Here is an 11,987-nt window from a genome sequence, read left to right on the forward strand (position 1 = left end):
CACTTAACTTGTTCACCACTTTGGGTTGGGCACTAATCTGTCTAGGAGAGTGGTATATAAGCGCAGTTATTATTACTATCGCTGGGAATGAATACAAATCCTACACATGCATACAATTTTGTGGTAGGATACAGTTTCTCAATTAGTTTCAATGTGAAAAACTGAATGGAATGCCCATTAGCGGCGTTCAGATGTCAAGTCACACTGTATGTCATTTGCTTCCAGACATCAGAGGCATCGTGAAGAAGCCACTAAAAATGTTTCCACTGCAAGCATCTGCATTGCTTGGTTTAAACGGGAACAGTGAGGGGGGGAGAGGATGGGAAAAGCAGTCTGACCATATTAACCCAAAGCTTTTGTGAACATGCCTTGTTTTTATACAAAGCTCATACCATTCCCCCCAATCTGTTACAGTCATGCACCAAAAGAAAAAGAGAGAGATGCCAAAGCTGGAAGCTCATCAAGAACAATGGAGAAGGTTTAAAGACAAACTAACCATGAACAAATGGGCTATGAGTGTTTCCTCCCGCTCTGCAGATATGTGCCAAAGAACGCCCACCTGCTAGAAAGTGAGGAGGCAGATGCGAGAGCATGCTGGAGCTTCTGTTCTGCTTGGTCCAACAGCTGTTGCATGGCTCTGGTGGTAGGGAAGGGGAGGGCAGCCACATCTGAAACTCCCATCAGTACATTCTGTTCACAAATTTACAGGGCTGCAAAGCAGATGGCTAAGGACAAGCAACCAGACGCAGTCACCACCACCCAACTGCGTGGCCATCACCCTCTCACTGAAAGCTCCTCACAGAAAGAGATCTGATAAAATAATATGAAATTATAATACTTTGGGGTCTTCATTGCAGCTGGAGGTAAAAGTTCAGAGGGAAGGCTATGGTGTAACTTATCCAGAGGCCTCACACTGGAGATTTATTCATTAGACTGTGTAGAGGTTAGAGTTACAGACGGAGACCAGCTTCATACTTGCACTCTGCCAGAGAAGCTCCACTAACTGCATGATCCTGGGCCAGTCACAAACTCTCAGCGTAATGTACCTAACGGGGTTGTTACGAGAATGAGAAAAAAAAACCTAAGCTACCCTGGGGGCCTAGGAGAGAAAGAGGGTAGGACAAAAATGTACTAAACAAACACCACACCCAAAGGGGGCATACAAGGTTTGTTCTGACAAAACCTTACCTTCCAAGAAACAATTCTTGTGCAAACTCTAAGAAGCAAGCAGAACAGTAGTTCCTTGCCCCTCTCCACTCCTAGGTGTTTTTTTTCATGCAAAGAGATCCATCTTGTATTCCTTCCAACATAATTTAGCTAAGTATTCTTCCACGGAAAAGACTTATGTTGAAACCAGCCCATGGGTGAGGCGTCTTTTCTCACAAGTGACGCGATTCTCTGGTGAAGATCCCCCCTCCCCCACAAATTTCCCACGGAATCTCTCGTATCAACTGCCATTCCAGAATGAAGTACACATTTGAATGAGGAACACTTCAGCCACTGATACTTGATACGGCTGTTTGAAAGGGGCCCAGAAGATGCATACAGATCTGTAGGCAATGGGTGGTTGACTCTGCCCGTCAGCCTGCTGTCGGAGTTTACACAGTGTCTGCGGTGAGTCAGCTTCCTGTCGCTAAACAAGAGAAGGTTCCCAGCATGTTATGACGTACCAGGACAGGCGGCACTGGTGCTGGTTCAGCAGCAGCACTGCAGAAATACTGCATGGCCAGTTAGAAGCAGGGCTGCAGCACATTCAGCAGTACATAGTTACTCTTTCAAAATTTGTTTGTACTCTGAGACAGAATAATCCCTCCAGGTGGCGGTTATGGAAAGTGGCCTCTCTTCCTTGTCGCCTCGTAACCCGATTTTGTTTGGATCAGGTTACATGTGATGTAGGCACAGTTAGTTTGAAAATTACACCAGCAGCTGTGTGTGGTGTCTTCCAAGGAAGTCCACCAGCTCTCTTCCCAGACTGCGGCCATCAGAAAGCCACAATGGGTCTAAATGGCCCAGGCTTCAGGCTCTTGTCTGAAAGAGAACATCTGCTTCCAAACGGGTTAGAACGAACCAGGATATCTGTATGCATTTCAAGAGAATTATCTGTGTACAGAAGTGTGCAATCATATGGGTGACAGCAAGAAAAACTGCACAAATACCACTTTGTCAACTTCACACCCTATCAAAGTTCTCCTGTGCCAGATATTGAACCCACTGAAGCAATACGATCTCGAAGATATCATTTGGCTCACATACTTGGCCGGCTCAAACAAACAAACAAACAAACAATGCAGTTTCTCCTGCTAAATGAGTATAGCCAACAAACTCTTTACAACTTTGAGGTGGAGCCACTCTGTTCCATGCAAACTCCGTAAGGAAACTGATGTTTTCTCCAGCTACAGTGGCTTACTTTGATCTTATCATGATGAATCAAAAAGCCACTAGGAAATCATGGCAGTTCTCCTCTTTAGAGCAGTTACTTTTAATAAGCAGCATCCAAGTCAAATGGATGAAGCTGTAAAGGCCTCATTACACTGGCATTTCTTTACATCATAATAAAAGTACCATTTACTCACATGGAAAGTAGGAAGCAGCAGGCTTGCAGCTCACTTACAAAGCCAGAGGCCAAACATTACAAGAAAAGCATGTGAACACGCGCCTAGTTGCGGACTTTTCTCCAAAAACCTGCAGCCGAGCCCCTTCCCAACCACATAAAGACGGCCAGTCTGTATGCACAGCAAAGAGAGCCTTGTAAGCCATACCAATTGATGAAGAGAAACCTTTCACAGCAAAAAGCAGTTTGCCAAGTATTTGCCATTAGCGGTGGCAGCATTTCCTTCAAACTCCTGTTCCACTTGATCCCGTACAGATCATTTTCCAAGCATACAAACGTTCCAGCTGCCTCCTTTTTAAATGCCACCCTTAACGAGGAGAACAAGCCTATTTAAGCAAACTTCCTAATAAGCTGAGTTGCCAATACTGGGCCTATGGGGAAGCGGCTGGAAAAGACGATCTTGCGGAGTGATAGATATTTTTGTGGCTCTTTGAAATAGCTTAGGCTTTCTCTACAGAAAGAATTAGGTAATTTCCAGGACAGCTTTTTAAAAAAAACCAACTATGCGAAATGAGTGAGCGGCTCACACCTAATCTCACGCAACCCATACGTTCATGATCATTGTGGGCAAATGCCTACAGGCAAGCTGCATGTTAATTTTCAGGTGGAAGTACTTTGTCTGCAAAATGTGTAACATTTGCGGAAATCCTAAAGCAGCTGCACACACTGCAACCACCTGGTCAGTTTAAAATTTGGTTTGCAAGAGTAAATTGGAAGTGTTTCTCTGACAACACATATAGATGAGTTGGAATAAAGTAGTGGGCTGTGACCAGGAACACCTGGAATGAACTTGGACTCATTCGCCCTCCCGTCAGAGATTGCCATTATGCACTTTGAGAATGCTCAAGTGGGCACGCAGCAGGCCTTTGACGGACGGTCTTTTGAACTCGGAAGAGTCCTCAAAATTCAATTGCCATAAGGAAGGCGGAGGGAACATGTGGTGCTCATAGCTATTAGAGTAAAAAAGGGAACTGAAGCCTGCAAACCACTCAAAAACCAAAGGCTGAGAGAAAAGATAATAAAAGTACCTACTACACTGAATATGAAAAGTCCAAGTGGCCACCTGAGGTTTTTTTTTGTAAAGAGATGGTCCTTTTGGTCTCTTCATATCCTTTTGTCCACAGCTGTTAACAACAAGAAAATCAAAACACAAGGCAGATCCAGCCAAGCCCTTTTCTGATCAAGGGCTATTGGTCAGGCCATTGTTCCTCAGCCTCACTTTCTGATATACAGCCACGGAAAAAACAACAGCCTACCACATAGTGGTCGTTAGAACAGAAATACAACTTTGCTTATAGAATGCTTTGTCACTAACAATGTAAAATAAACAGCGGCAGCAACACAAACAGGTGAGCATTAGGGTAGGGTTTAAACTTCAGAGGGGACAACCTAAATGGAAACAGGACTTCATTTTGGTAAAGAAGAACTACACTTTTAGCATGAAGAACACACTGTGCCCTAGTAGCAGATGGCTCCTTCCTCAGTTCCATGTGAGCTTCTTAGGAGTCACAGCCACTAAGAGTCACATGGTACTAGACAGAAAACTAGCTTGTAAGTTCATTTGCTTTTATTAAAACAAACTGTGGAACCTTTGAAAAAATGGCAGTTACAATTTCTTCTCTCTAAAGAATGCTACTTAACAGGAATGAGTTATTAAAATCCTCCAGTTATTCAGGATCTATGGGTGAGAAGTACAATCTGCAGAATGTGACTTTCAAGTTTTGTCAGGGTGTTTCTAATAGATCCATATTTTAGTTTTCCCTTAAATGAGATAAACAGTATTATGGGGGCTGTCTAATTCCTACACAAAATCGAACTAGTCTTCATACAGCTCTCAAAAGAAATGAGACTGAAAAAGGAGACACCTCTACCATTTATGCAAAAATGCTCAACGGACCTCTGAAGAACCGTTTCCTTCACAGTCCTAGAAAGCCACCCAGCTTAACAGATAAGTTGGTCAAACGCTCAATCAGGCTGTAACACGAATCAGCATCATGAATGACTAGCATTCTGCTAAAGGTTAATTACTTATTAGTTTTCTTAATTTTGTAAGTTCAAATGAAAATTAAAGAACTGTTGGCAGACAATAGGCATAATCCACAACCCCTAAAAATCATTCACTCGAAAGCTATACCCATTAAAATGACATTTGGATCTCAATCAAATGAGAAAAACCTGTTGCTGGCTACAAGCTATACTTTACGCCTTCAAATATGACCCTAGCAACGGGCTACTGCAACATTCTTTCGATGGGGCTGCCCTTGAAGATGATTTGGAATCTTCAATCGGCACAGAATGTGGCAGCCCCCTGTTGCCAAGAACCTGCCACAACATACATCAGTGCCAGGAGAACTTCACTAGTTGCTGGGTTTCTGGGTTTTATTCAAGGTGCTTGTTATTACCTATAAAGCTCTTCATAGCCTGGGACCCACATATCTGAAGGCTTGCCTATCCTGATATGCACCCCTGAAGATGCTCACCTCAACCAGCCATCCATTGCTAAAAATCCCATCCTGCCATCAAATCAAATCCCCATTGGCTAGATATAATGCTTTTCCTATGGGGGTCCGCACCTGATGGATCAGTTAAGCGAAACTGTCATGGAGGCTATCACCTCATTCATTTTGTTTCAGAGGCAATGCAAGGCAAAACTATTTTGGTGTGTGTACTACCAATGTGCTGATTTGCTGATGATGTAGTAGGATGAGCCTGGAAGGTTTATAAGAATCCCAGGCATGGTCTGATGCTGTTACATTGTTTTGCAATTGGTGCTTTTATTGCATTTTCATTGAACACCATAATCGACCGTGACTCTTTTTGTCAGAGGAAGTCAGGGTAAAAAAAATGTCAATATAAATAAATATTGTGGAAGTTCACATTCTATTCCCATCTCCTTTTTCTAAATACCATGTCTACATTTTTAAAGTAAAAAAAAAAAACGTCATAGGTGGGTAATAACAAGCGTTAATGTTGCACTTTATACTATGCAAGTAACTTCAAACATTATCTAAATCTTTACAACAACCCTGCAAAGTGCAGGTAAAATCATCTGGAGATGCAGGCTCTGCTATCACCAATATGCAGATGACACCAAGCTTTATCTTATGCTTCCAGATGATACCAAGGAGGCTGTGGAAACCTTGAACTGATGCCTGGAGGCAGCTTTGGAGTGGACGTGGGCTAATAAACTGAAGCTTAATCCCAACAAGATGGAAGTACTACTGGTGAGCAGAAGGTCTGACCCAGGATTTAAGGAGATACCCGTTCTGGATGAGGTTGCACTCCCCTTGAAGAACAGGTCTGAAGTCTATGGGCACTCTTGGACCCAGGCCCACTTCTGGAAAAGCAGGTGGCAGCTGTGGCCAGGAGCGCCCTTTACCAGCCTTGACTGGTTAGCCAGCTGCAGCCTGTCCTGTACAGGAAAGATCTGCCCACTGATTACATTATCACAACACTATCTACACGGGGCTGCCCTTGAGAAGGGTTTGGAAACTTCAACTGGCATTGAATGCTGCAGCCAGGGAGCTGACTGGAATGGGCTGCCCATCTATACTGGTTCCCAGTCTGTTTCCAGGCTCAAGTCAAGGTGCTGGCGCGGATCTTTAAATCCCTATATGGCTTGAGACCAACATACCTGGAGGACTGCTTCATTCCTTATGAATCTATTGGACCACTGTGGTCGTCTTCTGAGGTTCTGCTTGGGATGGCACTGCCTTCTGAGATTAGGCACGTGGCAACCTGGGAAAGGGCTTTCTTGGACATGACACCAAAACTCTGGATCTCTTCCCCCAGGGAGACTTGCTAGTACTCTTCTGTTGCCATTTTCTGCCAGCAGGATGTTTGTTTCATTAGGCATTCCATTATTGATCCCTCCTTCCTGCCCTATATTTTAATTGTCATTTTATGTTTTCGTATGTATATTTTAGCTTTGGTCGTACCTATTTTAATGCTGTATTTTAATTTGTGGGGTTTAAATAGTTTTTAAGATGTGTTTTTATTATGTACGTTTTTAATTTGTTAGCCGACTTGGTGGCCCTGATGAAGGCAAAATGCAAGGTGTAAGACAGTACCTCCTTGAAAGGTAGGACACAGGCCAATATTGTCAAACTAGCCTGTTTGTTTACACCTGCAGTGGTACTGCTGGTAGGGGCTTCCATATTGCCACAAGCACCAGTTGGCACAATGGTGGTTATGTCATGTCATATAACAATTTTACTTATTATATTTTCATTCTATACTTCCTCCAGGGAACCCAGGGTAGTGTAAGCAGTCTTACTTCCTTCATTTTCTCCTCACAATCACTCTAAATTAAGTAAGGCCAAAGGAGAAGATAACGTTAAAGAGTCATATTTACAAACAATTATGAATACAGTATTAAAACTATGTTTAGATATATGTTCTATAATATAGAAATGCTTCAAGAAAGAGGGCAACACTTAGGGTTGCCAGGTCCAGGTTGGGAAATTCCTGGAGATTTGGGGGGTGGAACCTGAAGATGGTGGGGCTTGGGGAGAGGAGGAGCCTCAGTGGGGTATAATTCCATAGAGTTCACCCTTCAAAGCAGCCATTTTCTCTGGGGAAATTAATCTCGGTTGCCTGGAGATCAGTTGTAATTCTGGGAGATCTCCAGCTATCACCTGGAGGCTGGCAAGCCTAGCAACACTACCTGGAAGGGGTGAAGATTTGGCCTTTCTCTCCTGCACCAAAGCATGACTAGCTGCTTAACAGTTCAATCCGCCAAGCCATTATATTGATTCATGCTCTCTCCCCTCTTCCATGAACCTCTCTTGTTCCTTAAATTGAACTGGCAGTCAATAGTCAGCATTTCCATAAATAACTAAGTGGCCTGTGTTCTCCTTGTTACTTCATTCTTGCAGACAAAGCCCACCAGCTTCCACCAGGTAGTTCAATATCACAAATTCTTTTTGATGCACTGCAGAACAGTGGGAAACTATTTGTTCATTAGCCGCAGAGACCCTACTTGCCACAGCTGTACACGAAAGCTTCAGGCTTCTTCCAGTTATAACCTCAGATAGGATAAGGAAACCACCTTGCCATTTGCAGTAGTGCCCTGTGTTTTCCCCTGACCCTTAAGAGTCATCAAAATAAATGCTGATACTGCCTACATCACCAGAACAATTTCACAAGGCATGATGTTGTAGAACCAAGGAAGCTACTGTGGCCCACTCCAGCCACCCAGCAACAGTCTACTCCCTCCCTCCACTCGACCTTCACAAATATTGCCACCACTTCCCCTCTGTCTGTTGAGAACGGAAGAGAGAAGGGAAACTATAGGATACATATTCACTTCCACAAGTCTATGTAGCTGCCCACTTGCATTGGTCACCAGGAACCAGACAGCACACACTTTACTTTGACCAACCAACAAAGCTGCCTTAGGGCCTGACTACTCTACTCTGCACTGGATCCTTGCTAATGCTATGTCTTTGTAAACTTGTATATATTTAACCTATGGCATTGTTTATGGAAATGTCCTTGACACTTTATGGAAATGTCCTTGATACTTTATGGAAATGTCCTTGATACTGATTGCACTAATCTCATACTGTGTAATCCACCTTGAGTCTCAGTGAGAAAGGCGGACTATAAATGACAAATGTTTTTGCACCTGGTTATCAGATAGACTTGCCTCCAGTCATGGAGGTTTTATTTCTATTATGCATGATGGCCATCACAAGCTCTCTCCCTCTGTTGCAAAAGGCCAACTACAGTTCTGTACCCAAACAGCAACTTGATGCGGCACAGTAAGAATGATGTTGACACTTGGAGGAGGCTGTGACGAGTATAGCTGCCACCAAGCCCACGAGGTCCTAGCCAAGCCCTTAAGCCACTGCCAGCCCCCTCAGCAAACCTGGAGGGGGGTGGGAGGAGGCAAGCGCCACCTGATGTGCTGATAGTGCTGCTAGGGCTTGGCTTGTTTGTAGCTAGCAGCCGCAGGCGACAGACACTTGTCACTGCCTCCAGAACCTGTGCTGCCAAGGGGCAATACACTTGTGCCAACACTCTCTTAAAAGCTGCCACGGTCTCCATTTTCTGCGGCAATGAACCCCACAAGGTTTTCTTATGCGTTGTGGAATGCAATTCTTTTTCTTTGCCCTGCCTGAAGTATGAATGAATTGCATCGGACAACCGTGGGTTCTCATATTTTGAGATGAAAAAAGAATGGTTCCTCTAGTCACACTCATCACACTGTTCATGACTTCAAAAGCATGATTATGCCCCTGTCATCCCCCCACCCCTTTTCGTTGTTTAACCATTATTCCCGTGGATGAGCTTTCCTAAACACCACCCTTTTCTAAAAGCATCATTTTAGTTGCTCTTCTTTCTTTTCTCTCAAACTCTACTATATCATTTTGGAGACTGAGCAAATGTGGACACGCTGTAGATAAGAAAACAGCAATATATTATACAACATTGGTGTCTTCTATCTTAACTATATTTTACATCGTGCCTGTATTCTCCTCAGGCCCGTCCTGTCCAGTTGACTAGGTGTGTGCTGGGAGTTCAATGCTTGGAGCTTAAGTCCCAAGGTGCAGCAGCCTGGAGCCAGACTGGTGTAGTGGTTAAGAGTGCAGAACTCTAATCTGGAGAACCAGGTTTGATTCCCCATTCCTCCACTTGAAGCCAGCTGGGTGACCTTGGGCTAGTCACAGCTTCTAGGAGCTCTCTCAGCCCCACCCACCTCATAGGGTAATTGTTGTTGTGGGGATAATAATGACATACTTAGTAAACCTCTCCGAGTGGGTGTTAAGTTGTCCTGAAGGGCGGTATATAAATCGAATGTTATTATTATTGATTCAGATAAGACCACAGGAGGAGAAAGTTTAAGCCTTCCACCATGCTATTTTCTCAACCTGGAACGGCCGCAGGGAGCCACTGTTTGCCCTGTTGAGAAACTTACATGTAGTCCACTGGTACATGCATACCCCAGCAATACACATGAATTTTCCCAAATGAGCAAGCAGCACTTCCTCAGAACTATTCCCGGGCAGAAAAAAAACTTGGGGGGGGGGCTTAAGTTCCTTCCCCCATAGACCCAGCACACAGCAACATAAGGCAGCTGCCAGGGCCTGTGGCTTCTGGTGGGGCCCACTGCTGCCACCTTCCTACTTGTGCACCTCCTCTGACACCTACACTCACACACTTCCGCACCTTTGCTCCCAGCTGCATATGCTGCCTAGCGCTGTTGCAGAAGGGCATGCGAGTGGTGCTCAAAGCATCAGCATTGCTGATGGCCATGGCAGGGGTACTCCTAGATGCACCCAGTACCATTGGAGAAAGGGCATGCAGGCAGTATGGGCAGCTGTCACTGAAGGTGGCGGGAGAGCTTGTGACTGAGCAAAGGAAGGATACACAGGCAGGTGGGGACATGTGGGTGGGAGGGCAAGAAGGTGAGCCTAGTAGTAGAGAAGGGGTGTCCTGAGCACTGTCTGCCCAGGGCAGCCCAAAATGTGGAACCAGCCCTGATCCTGTCTGTATGTGCGTACATCTGTTAGTGAAAGAGCAAGATATTCGTCCAGTAGCATCTTAAAGACCAAATTTTAATCTGTTTGCAATACAAGACACTGATCAGATGTCTAAGCACTTTCTTGGAGAAAATGTGGCATGCATTTTTGCCATCTATTGTAGGATAAGTGGTTTGCAGAGGATTTTTTAATTTTCAGCCCCTTAGGTATAATATCCTGTTTTTTTGCATTTGGTAAGAAAAGTTATATCAGTCTATACCTGCGCAAGGTTGTTGTTGTTGTTTTTGGTAAGGCTGATGGATTTCCACTCCAGGCGGCTGAATGTAGTGTCTTCCATGAAGGTGGGTAGGCATGTTGGCCTGTAATAGAAGAGCAAGATTCTGGTCTTAAGGCACTACTGGACCCAAATCTTGTTCCTCTATTACTGGCCAACACAGCTAGCCACCTGAAACCATGTGTTTGTAAGAAAGAACCAACATGTGCTTATTTTACAAATAAAGGACCCAGATATGTGTGTGGTTTCAATCATATGTTCAATTATACCCGCATTGACTGTAACGTGAGAATTACCCCATACACACAAAGGAAAATCAAGTGTACACTATACACAGACTGTACATGCATCCAGAGCAACTTGTGAACAGGGATAAAGTATACATTATTTTGCTTTATACATGCATTGTTTTCACATATAGCTCAACCTGTGATTTAAGCCCCACCAGATATTAGTCCCTGGGTGCGTTTGTTTTTTCTTACAAAATAGATATTTGTGTGTTCACTGTGCTATGCGAACAGGGCTTCTCCTGCATATCTTGCCGGCATGATGTCACGCACAGAGAACAAAGGTGATCATGTGGCACCTTGAATTTACTGTGGCATAAGGTTTCGTGAGATAAGAGCCCACTTCATCAGCTGCTTTAAGCGACTCCTCAGTTAGCAGACACATGACATACACTGGTGCGTGATGCAATATTGGAAGTTTTAAGCCGAGTAATACAGCAATTATCCCTAGGGAGTAGAGGAAAGATGGGAGCACCAGATAGCGCCTTGCAACAGGCAGAGAAATACAGGCAACCACGCAATTTGTCCGGGTGGGGGGGGGGAGAAGGAAGAAGAGTGGGGACTCGCAAACAAACAACAAAGACGACCGAAAGAACTCACACCTACTCACTAAGCGAGCGCAACAGGCGAGGCAAAGAATGTGGACCGGGGCGGAGGGGGAAGCTACACAAGAAAGAAGCGGGACGCGCACTCACTCACCCGGACGCTGTGACGAAAGTCCGGCTCCCCCCGGGGCGGGAGCGGCGTGAAGTTCCGAGGCGCGTCTCGCCCTTCTTTCCCGGGCCAGGGCTTCTCCCCGACGCCGCCTTCCGATGGCCCAGCCCGGCTGCTCCGCCGCCCCCGGCTCCCAACCCCAGTAGCGCGCAGCCGGTGGCAGAGGGCGTGGGCGGGGCGGAGAGCAGCCAAGCAGCGCCCGGGCAGAGCGACGCACAAGGGAACTGTTGGCGAGCAAAAGCCACCCCGGAGTCCCCCGCCGCCACTTGCTTACCTCCCGCCCGCCGCGGCGCGCACAAGCCACTCCTCGGAAAGAAACGGCGGCCGGCGCGAGGCGAGTCGCCTTCCCTCTCCCGCTCGCTCCACCTGGGAAAGTCGCAGGGGGCGGGGCTAAGACTGGGGGCGGGCCGAGGGGCGGTGCCTCAGCCCTCCGGAGAAGGCAGGTGGAACGCACGTGGGCGGCCCGCCGAGCGCCTCTGCTCTAGAAACAGGATCTCGGATGGAGCACCCGACGGCCCTAGCCGCGGTCCGGTGGATGGCCGTTTGCTCGGGCCTTCCCTGAGGACGCCTCGAGGCTTGCAGTCGTTACTCTCCGATTTAAGGGCCCCACGCTG

The 11,987-nt window shown here is 45.9% G+C and overlaps 1 protein-coding gene across 1 annotated transcript in view; it reads right to left on the reverse strand.

The window, feature by feature from the left end:
- Positions 1-11,570, reverse strand: part of RHBDF2 (rhomboid 5 homolog 2) — an 81,579-nt gene extending 70,009 nt beyond the window's left edge. Inside the window, exon 1 of the mRNA XM_054977345.1 lies at positions 11,359-11,570. The gene's annotated coding sequence lies outside the window, so the exon portion shown is untranslated. The remainder of the gene's footprint in view (positions 1-11,358) is intronic.
- Between the last annotated feature and the right edge of the window lie 417 nt (positions 11,571-11,987).

Source organism: Eublepharis macularius, chromosome 4 (genome assembly GCF_028583425.1).
Source record: "Eublepharis macularius isolate TG4126 chromosome 4, MPM_Emac_v1.0, whole genome shotgun sequence".
NCBI classification, from domain to species: domain Eukaryota; kingdom Metazoa; phylum Chordata; class Lepidosauria; order Squamata; family Eublepharidae; genus Eublepharis; species Eublepharis macularius.